At 44.3% G+C, this 16,776-nt stretch overlaps 1 protein-coding gene across 5 annotated transcripts in view; it reads left to right on the forward strand.

The window, feature by feature from the left end:
• Positions 1-16,776, forward strand: part of Slc16a12 (solute carrier family 16 member 12) — a 112,083-nt gene that overhangs the window by 51,632 nt on the left and 43,675 nt on the right. The window contains exons 2-3 of one of the 5 annotated variants that reach the window (XM_045141880.1): positions 8,502-8,612; positions 12,836-12,945. The exons of 2 other annotated variants lie outside the window; for them this stretch is intronic. The gene's annotated coding sequence lies outside the window, so the exon portion shown is untranslated. Of the gene's footprint in view, positions 1-2,533; positions 2,573-8,501; positions 8,613-12,835; positions 12,946-16,776 lie in introns of those variants that run through there. 2 more of the 5 variants (XM_045141881.1, XM_045141884.1) reach the window with 2 other exon arrangements.

Below are 16,776 nucleotides of genomic sequence, written 5' to 3' on the forward strand. Positions count from 1 at the left end.
TCTGTTTCTCTTTCATGAACCTTTCCCTTACTATCTCACCAGTTCCTTTCAGTGAGTTTAGAGTCACACCAGTGGTCACTACCATCTGTAAAGAGAAGCTTCTCTATAGAAGTGAACATAACATTAATATTTGGACAGAAACATAAGTATTTAGAGGGCAGTTTGGTGGCCTAATATATCCATTTAGGCAAACAACAGTAGTAGTTTCTTCCCTAGGATTTATAACCTCTCCGGCCATAGATTTTTGATTAGATTTTCAGTAGCAGGTGTGTATTCCCTCCCATGGAGTGGGCCTCAAATCCAATCAGGGAGCAATTGGTTTCTCCCATAACAGACATGCCACTGTTGATTGTATCAGTTGGCACATTAGGCCTGGTTGAGGGTGAAGGAGTTTGGTTCCTAGGTCCTGATTAGCACTTCTATAGGAATAGAATTAATTCAGAAATGAAAAGAAAATTCTGCCAAGCAGGGTAGTGGTACCACAGGGACGGCGAAGAGCTGACTGTCAGATCCTCTTTTGATAATAATGCATGTGTAAATGTCTTATTGATAGCCCCTAAATAAGTGCTCAAAAACCATAGCTGTCATTAGGAAAAGGTAGACCTGTAGATTTAAAACACTCAGTGATCTTTCTGTGGTATTATCACAGGCATTTCCTTTAAATACCCAGTTAATCATTTAGATGTTACTTCCCCCAGAGAAGCCTTGTTACTTTGCCCCAGAATGGCCATACTTAGCCAGAGAAATCTGGCTGCTTGTGCAGACTCTATAGAGCCCATGGCTTTCTTCCAAATCACTTGTGAAAGCCATCCCCGGTGGCTGGCTGTCAGACTTTTGGCAGTCCATTGTCAACGAAAGGGTATGCATGTTCCTCCACAGTTTCAGATTTCATTTCTTTCACAGTTTCAGATTTGAGTGTGTTTTCACTTCTAAGGATCTGTTCCTTTCCCATCAATTCCATACCCCTCTTCTAGAACAGCGTCTACTGTTTCCTCTTCTTTGATCTGCTAACTGCAAATGCAACTTTTTCCTGAATCATAACTAGAAATACAAGCAAGCTATTCAGAAAGCCCTTGTTTCTGTGGAGTTCATTCCCTTGTGTTTTTATATTACTTCAAGCAGAGTCATATAATTTACTTATGTATTTGACTTTTTTCATTTTATTTTATTTTATTTATTTGGAAGCAGAGAGTGAGGCAGACAGTCAGACAGAGAATGGGCATGCTAGGGCCTCTAGCCATTGCAAACAAACTCCAGACACATGTGCCCCCTTATGCATCTGGCTTACATGGGTCCTGGGGAATTGAACATGGGTCCTTTGACTTTGCAGTTAACCATTAAGTCTTAACTGTTAAGCCATCTCTCCAGCCCCCTCATTTTATTTTCTTAAGCACTGTGTAACACAGGCTACATAAGATACCAAATGAGCTTCCTGCAGAAGAGATGACCATAATTAGTTGTTGTTGTTGTTGTTTTTTTTAAATCATTTGGGGAAGTGTTCTGCAAACACTTAGACATAGTGATGTCTAACTCAGGAGCTGTGCTTTCTCTCCTGCTGCACTGATGCAGACGACGGCATCCTTTCCCCCTTGCCTCCATCACTGAACATGTGCACACATGCATGGCTACTCGGGCCGAGCAAGCTCCCACGCTGGAGGCTGATTTCAGAGAGAATCTGGAGCTACATCTTGGCATGGTCACTGTATTCTACAGGGTTCTTTAGAGGAACAGAACCAATTTAATGAACTGTATTGAAAGGGAATTTATTGGGTTAGTTCACAGCAGTCCAACCACAGCAGTTTGCAGGCCTGAGAGTCAAGGGGCCTGGTAGCTGCTCAGGCCATGGGGCTGGATGTCTCAGCAGTCCCCATCCCATGCTGAAGGCCTGGAGGTGTGCTGGAGAGCCGCCGCTCTTCAGTCCACGCTGCTCTTCAGTCCACACTGGAAAGCAGCAAACAGCACTGGCAGCCAGGTGGGAGGGAGGACGGGTACTTTCTTTCCCAGAGCTTCCTTAGATAAAGCGCCCCCCCCCCCCCAAGAGAAGCCAAGGAGCTGCCCACTCTGGGGGAAGGGCTCACCCTGGGGGAAGGATTCCTCTTTTAGTTAATCCTTCCTGGAAACAACCTTAGAGACCCACTTATGAGAAATGTCTGTGGATTTCTAAACAGATCAAGTTGACACAGACTTAACCATCACAGTCACCTATATCAAAACCTGCTCCCAGGCCCTTGTTGATCAGGCCTGATCCTCATTGGTTTTATGAGCCTGAGTCTCTCCTTCCCTAACTAAGGTGAGGAGATGTCCACTTCTCAGTCTTTGTGAAGCCTTTCTCCTTCTTTCCTCTCTTTTCTCCCTTCCTCTTCTCTCTCTCCTCACCCCTTTCCTCTTTTTTCTCGCTCTGTCTCTTTCTCCACCCCTCTCACTCTTTCAATAGGGAAATAAGTAACCCATACGGGGCTCTCACATATAACCTTGGTCCCCCTTAGTGCCAGGCAGTGAATTCAACCATGTAAGACTCATATGATCTTCCCCAAGTACTGAACAGGGAACCCAGGAACTACTTTGGCTGAAGGTACAATGCTCAAGATGTCTGCTTCTGCTTGGGTTATCTTTCATCTTGAGAAAATCTGCTTTCATCTTTTTTTTTTTTTTTTGAGATATGCTCTCACTCTGGCCTAGGCTGACCTGGAATTCACTATGTAGTCTCAGGGTGGCCTCGAACTCACAATGACCCTCCTACCTCTGCCTCCTGAGTGCTGGGATTAAAGGCGTGCACCACCATGCCAGGCTTCATTAGTTTTTTTTTCTTTTTTTAATTTTTATTTATTTATTTGAGTGCGACAGACACAGAGAGAAGGACAGATAGAGGGAGAGAGAATGGGCGCGCCAGGGCTTCCAGCCTCTGCAAACGAACTCCAGACGCGTGCGCCCCCTTGTGCATCTGGCTAACGTGGGACCTGGGGAACCGAGCCTCGAACCAGGGTCCTTAGGCTTCACAGGCAAGTGCTTAACTGCTAAGCCATCTCTCCAGCCCCTTCATTAGTTTTTATTGAAAACATTCCTACTCCATAGAGATAGCTTTCCAAGGAAATATCAATTCCTAAAAGTTCTTCTTTTATCCATTCAGAGCCATGCTGAATTAGGCTCAGCATACTTGCATCTACGTGGGTCTGTTTTACAACTGTGTATCCTGGTGTGTCTTTCAAGACTGTTTTGGCTTCCTCTGATGTGTACCTTTGGTCTACTTAGCCTGCTTTCTTTTCTGCACATGAGCATACTGTGCTTACTGGGGCTTCTTTTCCATGACTCATTTTTCTCTCAGATTATTCTTCATCACACCTGTGGCATTTTTTTGTTCTCCTTCTCAGCCCTGTGCCGTGACCTGGCCTGAATGGGTTTTTCTGCCTTCCTGAGTTTGTCTCCCCCCAAGCCTGTTGAAGTGTCTAAGGCTGCAGGCAAAAGAAGCTGGCGAAACTGGTGTGAGGAAAAGGGGAACTCGTGTGGCATGGTTCGCACACAGGAAGAATGTAGTCAAGAGCTTCAGGGACGCTAAGGCAGGAAGAGCCTGGAGACTTCAGGTGTGGCTGACTTTAAGGCTTGGGAACCACAGCAAACAAGCCGCATCCTCTCGCCATCTCTCCCTCTCTCCTTCTCATTGATGCTACCCGGTTTCTTGTGCCAGGACTACTATCAGAGTTTCTCAGTCTTGCTACTATTGACATTTTGGGTCATACAGCTATTTTAATTTTATTTTTCCAGGGATTTCCTGTGCCTTGTAGGATGTTAGCATCATTTCTGGCCTCTGCCCACTGAGTGCCAAGATGCACCCTAATTAGCATTTGCAATGCGAGATTGTTTGCTCTGATGTGCGCCTGCCTATTTGGTTAGGCTTCTGTTTTTCTGCACATAAACATGCTGTGCTTACTGGGACTTCTTTCCCTGACTCATTCTTTCCCCTGACTCACACCCCACTTATAACCAACACCATGTCTCTACGCTTTGTCAAATATCCACCCGGGAGTCAAATTGATCCTGCTTGGGAACTACGGGTACATATGAAACTGCTCCTGTGCTCTGTTCCTGGTTCTTCTGTGTACAAGGCAGAAAACGGCACCTCAGCCCCAGGTCCCAAGTACCTCCCAGCTCCAGCCTAACTTGGTTCTTTGGGATGAGCTACGGAATCTTGGCTTTATGCATCAAACATTAGATCATGTCCCTTTTCTGGGGTAGACATTATCCTGAATCCCTCAGTCCCTTCTCCATTCAGCAACAAGATTTCCAATTTGTGTGAAAAAAGCACTCAAAAATATTTTTTTAAAAGAAGCATTACTCCTTAAGCAGACTATTTTTACAGAAATGACACCTCAAAGGTTTTGGAGGGGGTACAGAGCAGGGTGAGAGCACGCGCTTTGGGGTCCACACTTACTGAGCCATCGCCTGCCTGCTGCCACTTGGACAGGTGACTTGGTCTTCTTGTCCCAATTTCATCATCGTCAAAATGACAGTAATGAAAAAAACAACAAGAATCCTACCAATATCTAACACTTGTGCATCACTTATCAGATGTGCCAAGGTATTGTTTTAGTGCGTGGATAATTACCTTGTAAGATTCTCATACCTGTGAGTCTAAACTTCTGGAAATCCTAGGACTAGGTATTTAGTCATCATTTGAAGAGGGGGTTTTTGATACCGAAGTACAGATGATTCTACAATAAAACATAAGTATCACTAAGAAGATAAAAGCTCTTAAGTAGCTTAGGTCTTGCTACCAACTAGGTACACTGCCAAATACGGAAAAATTGTTTTCAGGAACTTTTGGAATTTTCCATTTGTATAAAATCTTTCATCTTGTAGGTGAGGAAAACAGGTTCAGAGAGATTTAGTCATTTGACTAAGATTACATAAGTAAAATACAGTTGAGATTTAAGCACAAGCATTTTCATGTCCCAGAATTGTGCTCTCGGCCATAGTTCAAACATCACAGGGTTTCTGTGAGCACTTGAGGAGTTAACAAGTGTGAAACAAGATCAGGACAGGGCAGGCGGTGAGACCAATTAAGCATCAATAATTATTGTGCTTTAATGCATTCTAAGAAGTCACAGTGATTTACTGTCATCATGGTCAGCAGTTCAGTGACCCACTCAGTTCATTAAGTCAGGGCTTCATCACCTCTCGTGGACAGCTGATCTCAAACACCATCATCTTCCTAAGCCGCACTGTAGTGGCCGCGACTGGCCTGGAGACGCTAGGCTGTACCCACTCTGCAAACTGGTCCAAGAGCTAAGGGAATCTATCATGGACTGAATGTATGTGTTCTTCCAACTTCATATGCTGAAATTGGAGTGTCTGAAGAGGTAATTAAGGTTAAATGAGGTCATAAGAGTGACCCCCTAGCCTGATAGGATTAGTGTCCTTAAGTCTCATTTTGTTTTCTGTTGGTGAACACACAATGTCTAAACTTTGGTAAGCTATAAAGAAAAGCAGAGGGCTGGGGAGATAGCTCCATGGATAAAGGAATCGTCTGGCAAGCACAAGAACTTAGGTTTGATTCCCAGAGGAATGATTTTAAGAGGAATGTGGTGGCATACACCTATCATCCCAGCTCTGAGAAGACAGAGAAAGGAATATTTCATAAAGCTAGCCTAATTGCTGAGCTCCTGGCCAATGAGAGAGCCTGTCTCTAAAAGAGTGGGCAGCATTCCTAAGGATAATGCTTGAAGTTTCCTCTGGCTACCAAATGCATGTGCACTTACACATATGTATGGACACACATATACACAAGCACATACATGTGTTCACACCAAACAAACAAAAAAGTTTATTTTGGCTCATGGTTTTGGTCCAAGCTTGAGAAGCCACACTGACAATGGTCTCCTGGCTAGCTGTATCCTGAGACAGCACAGGGTGTCACGTGATAGTCTCCTGCCTGGTCTTGTCCTAAGATAGCACAGGGTGTCATGAAATTCAAGACAGAAAGTGTGAGAAAGACCTATCCAAACTGGTTTTATAGCAAACACATTCTAGTAGCATCCCATTAAGCTATTAGTCCATTCATGCCATTAATGGACTAATCCATTCACAAAGGCAGAGCCCTAATTGTCTCTTCAAGGTCCCAACTGGTCCCACCTTTTAAATATCCTGTAATGGGATCAAAATTTGAACATGAGAACCAGAGGAAACTATAGCGCTTCCTAAGAAGGAAACAAATTTTTCTCTCTCTCCTCTTCATATGCATTAAGGAAGGCCATGTGAGGCTATATTCACCAAGAACCGAATTTGCTGGTGTCTTAATAATCATGGGCATTTAGCCTACAGAACTGTGAGAAAATAATTTTCTATTGTTTTAGCCCTCCAGTGGGTGGTATTTTAATTTTAGGGGGATGCTATTTTGAGATAGGTTCTTATGTAGTCCCTGGGATGATAACAGTCTTATTTGGGGTGACATTGAACTCCTGATATTCCTATTTCCATCTTTTAGTACTAGGTTATAGAAGTGTTGGGATTACAAACCTGCTAGCCAGTTTGTTATTTTTGAGGTACTAGATGTAGAACTTGAGCATCTAGGCATGCTAGACCAGCAGTCTACCAAGTGAACTGCATCTCAGCATGGAGTCTGTTTGTAATAGTAGCCTGGGTGTCTCATGTAGGCCTAGCTTAGCAGTGGAGAAGCTCTTTAAGAAAGTAGGTCCATGTATGCCTGACATAAAGAAACTGACTCTTGGGGTCCTTTAAACCAAGCGTGAGCCCCCTGCCCCTGAGAAAGCACTCATCTATTATTGAATGGCAATATCAGCCATATTTGGGAAAGAAGCAAGAAGCTTTGTCTTTAAAAAAGTTCTAGTGTTACTCAAAGGAAGGAGCTTAAGGGCAGGGGCTGGTGACCTTTGTAGGTCTGAGACACATGTACGCACCATTCACAGTTGTTACCACTCTGAGCCCATATGCAGCTTTCAGCATTTCTGCAGATATTAATTGTCTCCAACATTGTCCATTTCCAGTGGTGGTCCTGGGTCTAATCACCACATCTTATACATGCATGCATTGTTCTGGGCCAGGACCATAACCACGTCACTGGGGAGGTGAAATAAAGGAACATGGTTTAAGATCATATCAGCATGTCTAACATTCTTTGCAAATATTGATTTTCTAGTGTGGTGGTTTGAATCACATGTCTCCCATGCTTGCTGAATGGTTGGCCCCCAGCTGGTAGCAATTTGGTAGGTGAAAGCTTGATGGAGGAGGTGTGTTGCTAAGGGTGAGCTTTGAGGTCTTCTACCTCGCGGTCTCTCCTCCGTTGCTCGCTGCCGCTCTCCCCTCACGTGTCCTGAGTTGCGGAGAGCGCGGTGTGAGGGGAAAATCCCGCACCTGGCTTGTCCTGCGGCTGGAGCCGAGTCCGGCGGCTTTCTGGTGCGCCGCAGCCGCCTCCGCGGTTGGCGGAGCTGCCGGAGCCGCTTTTCCGCCTGTGCGGGCTCTGGATGCTCTGGATCTCTTCTACTTCTCCGCTGCCGCTTCAGTTTCCTATACACCTCACTTTTTAGTAAAAGTGTGTATTTTGCTGAGGTTTTTTGGTCTTTTTCCCCCCTAAGCTGCTTTGGCGTGGTACCTACGCCACCATCTTAACCCAAAGTCAGCTTTGAGGTCTTTAGCCCATAGCTTGCCAGTGTTAGTTTGGTTTAATCTTCTGCTTCTCCTTTCTACCTGCTGGGGCAGAAGAGATATCCAGCCTCTGCTCCTGTCAGGCTTTCCCCTGCCATCATGAAGCTTCCCCTTGAGAGTAAGGCAAAATCAAAAGCTTTCCTCTCATCAGCTGCTTTTGGTCCAGTGTTTTATCTCGGCAAGTAGAAGGTCACTAAAACAGAAAGTTTGTACCAGTGGAGTGGGGTCATTGCTGCTAGAAACCTGGGGGTGTGTCTTTTGGGTTTGTAGAACTGATATGTGGGAGGAATTTAGAAGGACTTGAAATCTTGGCCTCAGAGATGCCTTGCAATACTATAAGCAGAATTTGATGGACCATTCTGGTCAGAATTTGAAAGACCTAAGTACAGTAAGAACTGTGGACTGTGAGGCTTGCCTTATGAAGGGAAAAGGAGCTTTGTATAAACAGGGATAGCAGCAGTTTGTATGGCTGTGATCTTCCTATATCCTGAGAACTTAAGCAAAGCTAAATTTAAAAGTAATGGCAGAACATAGAGCAGAAGAATATGGCACAGAAAGCAACGACTGTTCTGGGAAAGAGACAGCAGTCCCAGCCAGCTGCAATTGTTTGAGACATTGCCACCATTGAGACTGGACCAGCTGTTCTGAATTGGGACACATGGAAGAATGCTGACTTGTGAAAGCAAGGAGCCTGAATGAAGAATGCTAAAGAAATTTTCCTACATTTGAGTTGGCTTTATTCTCCCCTGGATTGACAATTAGGCAGTGAAGTCCACTTGGTACTGGCTTTGGAAGTGTAACAAATGCAGAAAAGAGTTATTTGATTTTCAATGCAATTCTTTTAGAGATGGCCATTGGGATATGTGAAGCATTGGACTCCCTGCACAGAGGCCTGATGGAGCCATGAGAATGAACCCTAAATTGCAGTGGAAACCCTAGGAGATTCCAGGACTATGGTATGACCACCAAAGAGAACTGCTGGTTCAGGATGGAGTTCTCCTGGGATGTGGGCAACCCAGCAAGAGGGGAAGAATTATAACCCCAGAAGCTTCATCACTGGTTACAGATGTTGGACTTGGAGCTTGTTGGAGTTAGTTCTTCATTCAAGCCACCACAGAGCAACAGGATTGAATGTTTGCTTTATTTCTTTCTAGTCTTGAAATTGGTTCAGTATTTCCTTGCTGTGAGTGTTCCAGGGCCTCCAACCACTGCAAATGAACTCAGACACATGTACCATCTTGTGCGTCTGGCTTACATGGGCTCTGGGGAAGGAAACCTGTAAGGAACATCTAATTGAATTTTGTCTGGGGTTGTCTGTAAGTGAAAATTTTGTAGTGAGATTTGTAAACCTTTAAAAATAACTAGATTTATTCTTTGAGTGGTTCTTCTTTCAGTGAGATATATAAGTACTGGGAAATTTCTGTCTAGTAGGACGTATTGCCTTATTTGCTCACCAGTGACAGAAGGCAGACTGTTGAGCATACCTTCAGGAAAATCTTTCCATTGAAAATGAGACATAGAGGCTTGATTGTTTAGGGTGGGCACTGACAGCAAGTTTTTATCATCAGGTTTAAGGGGGTAGTGAGAAAACAATCTTTTAAGTCATTAACAATAATATGAGTCAGGTGTGGTGGCACACACCTTTAATTCCAGCACTTGGAAGGCAGATGTAGGAGGAGTTCTTTGAGTTTGAGGCCAGCCTGAGACTACAGGTAGAACCCCAGGTCAGCCTGGGCGAGGGTGAGACTCTGCATGGGGGCGGGGGGAGGAGGAGGAGGAGGAGGAGGAGGAGGAGGAGGAGGAGGAGGAGGGGGAGGGGGGGAGGGGGGAGGAGGAGGGGGGGAGAAGGAGGAGGAGGGGGGGGGGAGGAGGAGGAGGAGGAGGAGATAACATGATAATCTTGAGGGACTATGGCAGAAGAACTCCAGGTTGAATAGGTCTAAAAGGATAAAGGTGAGTATTAACTGCATGGAGGTCTTGTGAAGATCATTTACCAGACTTTCAGCAAAACTGCTTTTATTTATTTGTGTGTTTGTGTTTGTGCGTGTGTGTGTGTGTGTGTGTGTGTGTGTGAGAGAGAGAGAGAGAGAGAGAGAGAGAGAGAGTGGATGAGCACACCAGAGCCTCTTGCTTTTATAAACGGCCTCCAGATACATGTGCCACTTGGTATATCTCACTCTACATGGCAGTAGAGACTTGAACCCCGCTGGCAATCCTTCCAAGCAAACACTTTTAAGTGCTGAGCCATCTCCCTAGTCCCCATTTCCCAGGTTTTTTCGGAACGCAAAAGCTGTGAGTATTCTAGTTACTGAAGGATGGGTCTATGTGGTCAGCTTGAAGTTCCTCTTAGTTGTAGATGTTGGTTTGTCCTCCTTAATTGGCCACTGATCCAGCCACATGGGGAGACTTTCTACCCAAGAAAGTTTAGGTAGGTGCTCAGCTACAGAAATGGCATAACGCCAGTGAGACAGAAGATCTCTGCTCCCAAGGGAACAAGGTAGAGGTGAAATATAGGGCTGAAAGATGGCGGTTTTATTTTGAAAAACTGTACATAAAGTGTTGGCAGTTTGCAGAGGATTGCTTTTGCCAGCAATCCATGAATATGTAGAACAAGAGATTGACTACCCTAATTGAAAGGCCAGGATTGCTGAGCTACAATAGAAATGTCAGCACCTGTGTCAATAATGCCCATTGCTGGAACATGACTGACTAAAACTGTAATATCCAGGTTAGCAGGAGACGTAGAGTGAGTTCATTGGGCATCAAGAGGCCCTTGGTTTTAGCAGTTAATATCAAGCTTTAGGGAGGGGGCTTGAGATAATTAACAATAATAATTAATAATAATTAGTTGAGTTAATTAAGAGATGAAATTTCCTGATGTAAATGAGAATAAATCATAACCTAAATTTAACCTGTATAATCTGAATCAGTAACATTGGCCAAACTAAAATTTCTGTTATAGCTGTGTTGGATTTTCCTAAAATTAAATCAAAGCACCCTATAGGAAGAGGCCTTCACACTCCTGTGAAACTTCTTTTTATTTTTCCAATTATATCTAATTTTTACATCTCCAGTTACAGATAAGTCTGATTTTGTGGCCTTGGTGGCAATAATTATGTCCTTTGTTGGTGGGGGGCTGGCTGGTTGGTGGGGAGCACTGGGGTTCTATGCCTGAGATGTAGGGGGGCTGGCTTGCACCATCTCGTTGCCTGTGGCGCTCATTTTCCCATTTCCCTAGATCAGATGACCTTGTTTATCAACGTTAGTTCAGCATTGATTTGCCCAATGAGAGCCTTGTTTACATTTAGTATGTTTTCAAAGGGGGTTATCAGATTGGAAACTATTAGGTTCTTTTTGTTCATACTGTTTTTGGAAATGGCCTCCTTTTCCACACTTTAAGTAAGTAGGGGCCCATAGGGCTGCTCCCAGACTCCAAGGAGACTCATGTTCCTCCGTGCATTACATTACAGCAAGCTTTAGTCATGTCAGCCATCACACGAGGGGATTATCACTACAACTGTACTTACCTTCTTATTGCTGGGACAAAGCCCTTGACCCAAAGCAGCTGATGATGAAAGGTTTTAGTTTGGTTTACAGTCAAGAGGGGAAGCTTCAAGATAGCAGGGGAAGCTTGGCATGTGCAGAGGCTGGACTTCACCTCTGCCACAGCATATGGAAAACAGAAGCAGGAGAGTGAGCCAACCCTACCAAGAGGAGCACGCTATAACATCCCAAAGCATGGCCCAGCAACGCACCTCCTCCAGCAAGGCAGGGGTATTGTTGGACAGTTTGAGGCCAGCCTGGGCCGCATGGTGCGTTTTGACTACCCTAGGCTTGAAAAACAAACTGGGGGCTGGGAAGATGGCTCAGCAGTTAAAGGTACTTGCTTGCAAAGCCCTCTAGCTCAGGGTTAATCTACTGGATACCCTTGTAAAGCCTGATCCAAAAAGTGATGCAAACATCTGGTTCTTTGTTTTCAATGGCAAGAGACCCCAGTATGCACATGTGTGCATACATACAAGTGAGAATTTAAAGAAAAAAAATCTGAAACTATTTAGCAAAACTCAAGATTTTACTTATTTTTATCTTGAAAAATATCAACTTCTTATCTCCGAACCCCCAATGAGACCATTTTGTCATCATCAGCATTTTCTCAAGAAGTTTATCAAAGAAACAAAAATGATTTTCTCATGTGGGCTTAAAATGCCAAGAGAAAGAACATTGCCTGAGCGTCCCATGAAGTGTAGTTGTCCTCGAGGGGACGTGTTCCTTCCAGTTATTTACTCACCAAATATTGCATCACTTTGTAAGAGGAAAGCAGTTTAGAAAATTATAATGAAAGGCCATGCTATGAAGTAAGCTTATTATTTTGCACACAGACTCATATGTCTGTGCACACATGTATCCCTGCCAAATAGGTCGTAGACAACCTTAAAATATGATAAAAAAAAAATAAAGCCCCCAAGTCAGTTTTTGTTTCATTTTTTCATTTCTTTCTTTATCTTTTTTCCTACATTGCTTCCTTCCCTCCCTTCATCCCTCCCTCCTTCCCTCTCTCCCTTCTCTCTCTCTCTCTGTGAATATTTTAATAGATGTCAGGTGCTTTTCCATGCATTGTGACATTTAACTGTAGTTAAAGCTTATTTCAAAGGAACCAGGTTACATGGCAGGGGAGATTCAGAGAGCTAAGTTGCATGTCCAGAGCAAATAGCTAGTAACAAAGTTGTATTCCAAGACATGTATCTGACCTTGTGCCACGGAAATGGTTTCAATGCACTTGAAATATAGTGTTGCATTCATATCCCAGTGAGCTTTAAAAGCTTCAGAGAACAGTTTTATAACTGAGGTGGGCACCTTTAGAATTATCTAGAAGTATTCTCCCTGAGGAATGTGGTACTCTTTCACATTTCAGAAATCTTTTGGAGCCATTCTATGCACCTGTTTACAACCACTGCGCCATGGCCTAGGGCCCTCTTCTAAGCCCTTCTCAGAATAGTTTTTTATTCCCAGATTCAGAATACATACAAATGACTCCACAGGAAGTCTTTGAATAGGGAATGGTGGTTGGTCTTTTATAGTTGATGAAGTACTCTCAATTTAACTATTATTCTCCAACACCGTCCTAATTATGCATTGTAATAATGATAAGATGTTGAAGTTTAAATTCTTTGTCCTGTAGGTCAGCTTCATGCCCAGCTCAGGTCCACTTCAAGTTCAAGGCAATAGAAATTGTGAAAAGGGAGCTGAGGATGAGGAGGTGGCTCCGCAGCTAAAGGCCTGTTGACCCAGGTACAATTCTCCAGCATTCCCATAAAGCCAGACATAAAAGGTGGTGAACATGTGCATACATACAAATAAATCTAAAAATAATCAAGAAGATAAAATGTAGAAAGGGAAGATAGCTGTGGGAGGGATTACATGAAGAAGTATAAAAGGTGGACTTACTCGTGAGAGCTGGAGAGGAGTCAAAAATGTTTTCTAGTATACTGAGTTAAAAATGATGAAAGCATTAAAATTAAAAAAAAAAAAAAACATTTACAGAAATGTCTAGCCAGTGGTTTTCTGGACATGTGTGTTTGAGGTACATTCTAGGTTAGTCGAGACATGAACCTGCAATTTGAGAAAAGGATGAGAAATAGAGACGGTTTCAACAGAGAAAGAGAAGGCCAATTTCTCAGAAGATTACATTGTTTTAAAATATATTTTATTTATTTATTTGAGAGAGAATGAGCGTGAGTGAGCGAGATGGGCATGGTGGTGCACACCTTTAATCCCAGTACTTGGGAGGCAGAGGTAGGAGGATCACCATGAATTCAAGGCCACCCTGAGACTACATAGTGAATTCCAGGTCAGCCTGGACCAGAGTGAGTCCCTACCTTGAATCCCCCCTCCCCCGAGAGAGGGAGAGAGAGAGAGAGAGAGAGAGAGAGAGAGAGAGAGAGAGAATGAGAATGGGTCCACCAAGGCCTCCTAGCCACTGCAAACTCCAGATGCATGTGCTACCTTGTGAATCTGGCTTTACCTGGGTACTGAGGAATTGAACCTGGGTCCTTAGCCTTCACATGCACGTGCTTTAACCACTGAGAAATCTCTCCAGCCCCCCAAAAGATTTTTGTATTTGAAACACTGAGAGATCTGAGTCAGTAACTTTTGAGACAACGTAGTTGAAAGAGGAGGCTGAGCCTGGGTTCAGGGCTTGGCCACGGCTGTCTTGCACACAGCACAAGCCGGTTTCTGGGTGACATGGTCCCCAGCTATTTCCATTGCCTCTCTAGGTTCCCTGTCCATCCAGTGTCCACCCTTTTCTCTGCTCTAGGAAGATGGCAGTGAAGACAGCATCAACTGGACTTGCACAGGGTTCGGCTATCTCCAGCCTGGGATATGGAAGGCAGGAGGAGCCTGAGGTTCATACATTCATTTTCTTTGCCTCTTTTCCTGCAGGCTGGCTGCTCCCAAGTACCTAAGGCCTTTTACAGTGACACTCCAGTGCTCCAATAGATGCTCTCTCCTTTTGCCTTCTTAGGTTTTGTACTGAAGACAACGATTGACATTACTGTCCCCTTCCTGGGATTTTATTAACAGTGTGGACCTTTGTAAATCCTGTCTTTGTGGAAGTTTCTCCCATTCCCTGTGTGGTGGACTGAATGTGAAATATCTCCTGTAGCCTCATGTATTTGTGAGTAAGCCACATGCTCAGTCCCCAGCTGGTGGCAGTTTGCGAGGTAGGGCTTTGCTGGAGAAGGTATGCTTGTGGAGATGAACGCGGAGGTTTATTAGCCCGGCTCCAGCCCGTGCTTAGACTACTTTCACTCAGGTATGTGACAGCTTCCTGCTCTTGCTGTACTGTCTTTTCCTTGGTGAGACTGCTTTCAAAGTCATAAGCTGAGTCAGTCCTTTCCTTCCATCGGCTGCTTCTGCTTGGGTATTTTGTCCCAGCAACAAGAACAGAACTACAACTCCCTATTTCCTACTGGGCTTTGTAAACCAGCATGGACTCCTGCTCCCCACTTGTCCACAGGCTTGGGGAATATGGCGGTGAGTGCCTCAGGCCTAGGAGACAAAAGAATTAGGCCACTTAGCACAAGGAGCACGCACCCATATGTAAATGCGTATGTTAGTCATATAGTATCCTACACAATCACCATGATTTTTCTGGTGTATGTAGTCATTAGATAAAGTATAATTTATTTTAACATAGGAAATGCATTTTATCAGTCATCTTTATGTTTTCTTAACAGATAACTTGCATTAATACAACTGTTGGCAAGTTAGCTAAGGATATATTTTTAGATTGTACTCATGTGGAAAAAACTGGGAGCTAGTTGTAAGACCTTTGTTGTTAAAAGTCAACAGACTTCTCTGGGTCCAAAATAGAGGGTGGGATCAACTGATTCAGTCATAAGTAAAGATGGCCACCCAAAACTGAAAAGAATTTTTATAAATTACTTCTAGCACTTTCATTTCAAGGAAAACACTTAGTTCCTGAGTCTTGGGGCAAAAATAAAGAAGTGCACCCCATTCTCAGCCTTGGCAGCACCTTGTCCTTTGAGTGACCTGCTGTGTGGCGCAAGCAGCGAGCAGAGTCTACGGAACACAAAATAAACATCTCTGAGGGCCTGTGGAATTTGATGGCCTGTGTAACGCGGGGCAGACCTCGGGCCTGGCGCCAGGCTCTGTAGGTGAGCCCTCCCACGGCCCACACTCCACTTTGCAAAAGAAAGGGAGTGGCCAGACAGGGCAGCGAAGCTCCCTTTGCTAGGTTTTCCCTGTTCTGTAGCCAGGGCCTGCACTTACCCCTGTGTTCCAATGAGATGTAGTCAAGACATAAATTCTGGAAAGGTTGGGGAGAGTGGATAAAAAGAAAGGATAGGCTGCAGAGATGGATGGCTCAGTTGTTTAAGGTGCTTGCTTGGAACACCTGCCAGGCTGGGTTGGGTTCCCTGCTACCTACGTAGAGCCAGACACACAAAGCGGCCAAGGCATCTGGAGTTTGTTTGCAGGGGCAAGAGGCCCTAGTGTACCCTTACTTTCTCTCCCTCTCTCAAATAAATAAAAAGACCAGAAAGAAAAGACGAAAGAAGAAGGAAAAGATGGAAGAAGAAAGAAACGATGGGTGATTTCTTGTCTTGTTCTTCAAACTCCTACACTACTTGCCCATGTGACTTGAGAAATGTTCAGGCCTAGAGCACTGGGGGACGTTCATCCATGCAATGCTTGCTGAATGCCCTCCAGCCATTGACTTGGGCATTCTTTCTCTTCCAAGCACCAGCTCTCTTCAGTGCTTCATAATGCATGGGAGTAACTTTTAGCCAGTGGAAGTACTTGACTTGTCCCTCCTGCTTCGACAACGTGGTGGTGTGCAGTGATTGTGGACCAAGGAAAAGGCTGTGGTGTAGACAGGCTGCACTGCGCTTCAATACCAGCTTTTCTTTTGACCAACAAAAGACTGGGTGAAATGTACATCAGCCCCCACCCCCCACCCCAGGTTCTTCTCTGAAGCTAGGAGAGCTCACCTGTAACCCGATCTGACTTAGTAACTCCATACCCTGTAAGAATGTGCATCTGAGTAAAGAGGCTGCAAGATCATTGAGTTCCACAGGAAAATTATTCATTGAAGTACATAAATAATTGAGCACCAACCCAGGCATTGTGCTGGGCACTGAGGCATTAAACTGGATGTAGTTTCTCTTCTCTCTCCCCTCTATATCTAATGAACTATAGCTCAGAACTACTCCTTATAGTAAATGTTCTTCCAAATAAGAGAGAAGTGAATGTAGTTGCGAAAACTGATCATTTGGGACAAGCTCTTGGTTATGAACTGTGCCGTCAAAAACTTAGAAGCCAGCCTTTGTCCAACATTGCCTGGAACCCGTGGCTCTGTGGGTCAGGATCTGAAAGGGTGGGGAAGTTTGCTTTCCTCTCTTGTATCAATCATGAGTTCTACCTTTTCCTTCCTTGCTGTAGCCAGGTACCATGTAAATCACTCTGATGTTTATTCTGGATCTTATGTGAAATATTCATATGCTCAAAATATCACACACAGCGTAGAACTGGGGGCACTTCCTTAGCAAAGATCAGCATTGCAGATTAGTGTCCAAAGGTCCCTGACAGACATCCAAA

This window comes from Jaculus jaculus, chromosome 1 (genome assembly GCF_020740685.1).
Source record: "Jaculus jaculus isolate mJacJac1 chromosome 1, mJacJac1.mat.Y.cur, whole genome shotgun sequence".
Taxonomy (NCBI): Eukaryota; Metazoa; Chordata; class Mammalia; order Rodentia; family Dipodidae; genus Jaculus; species Jaculus jaculus.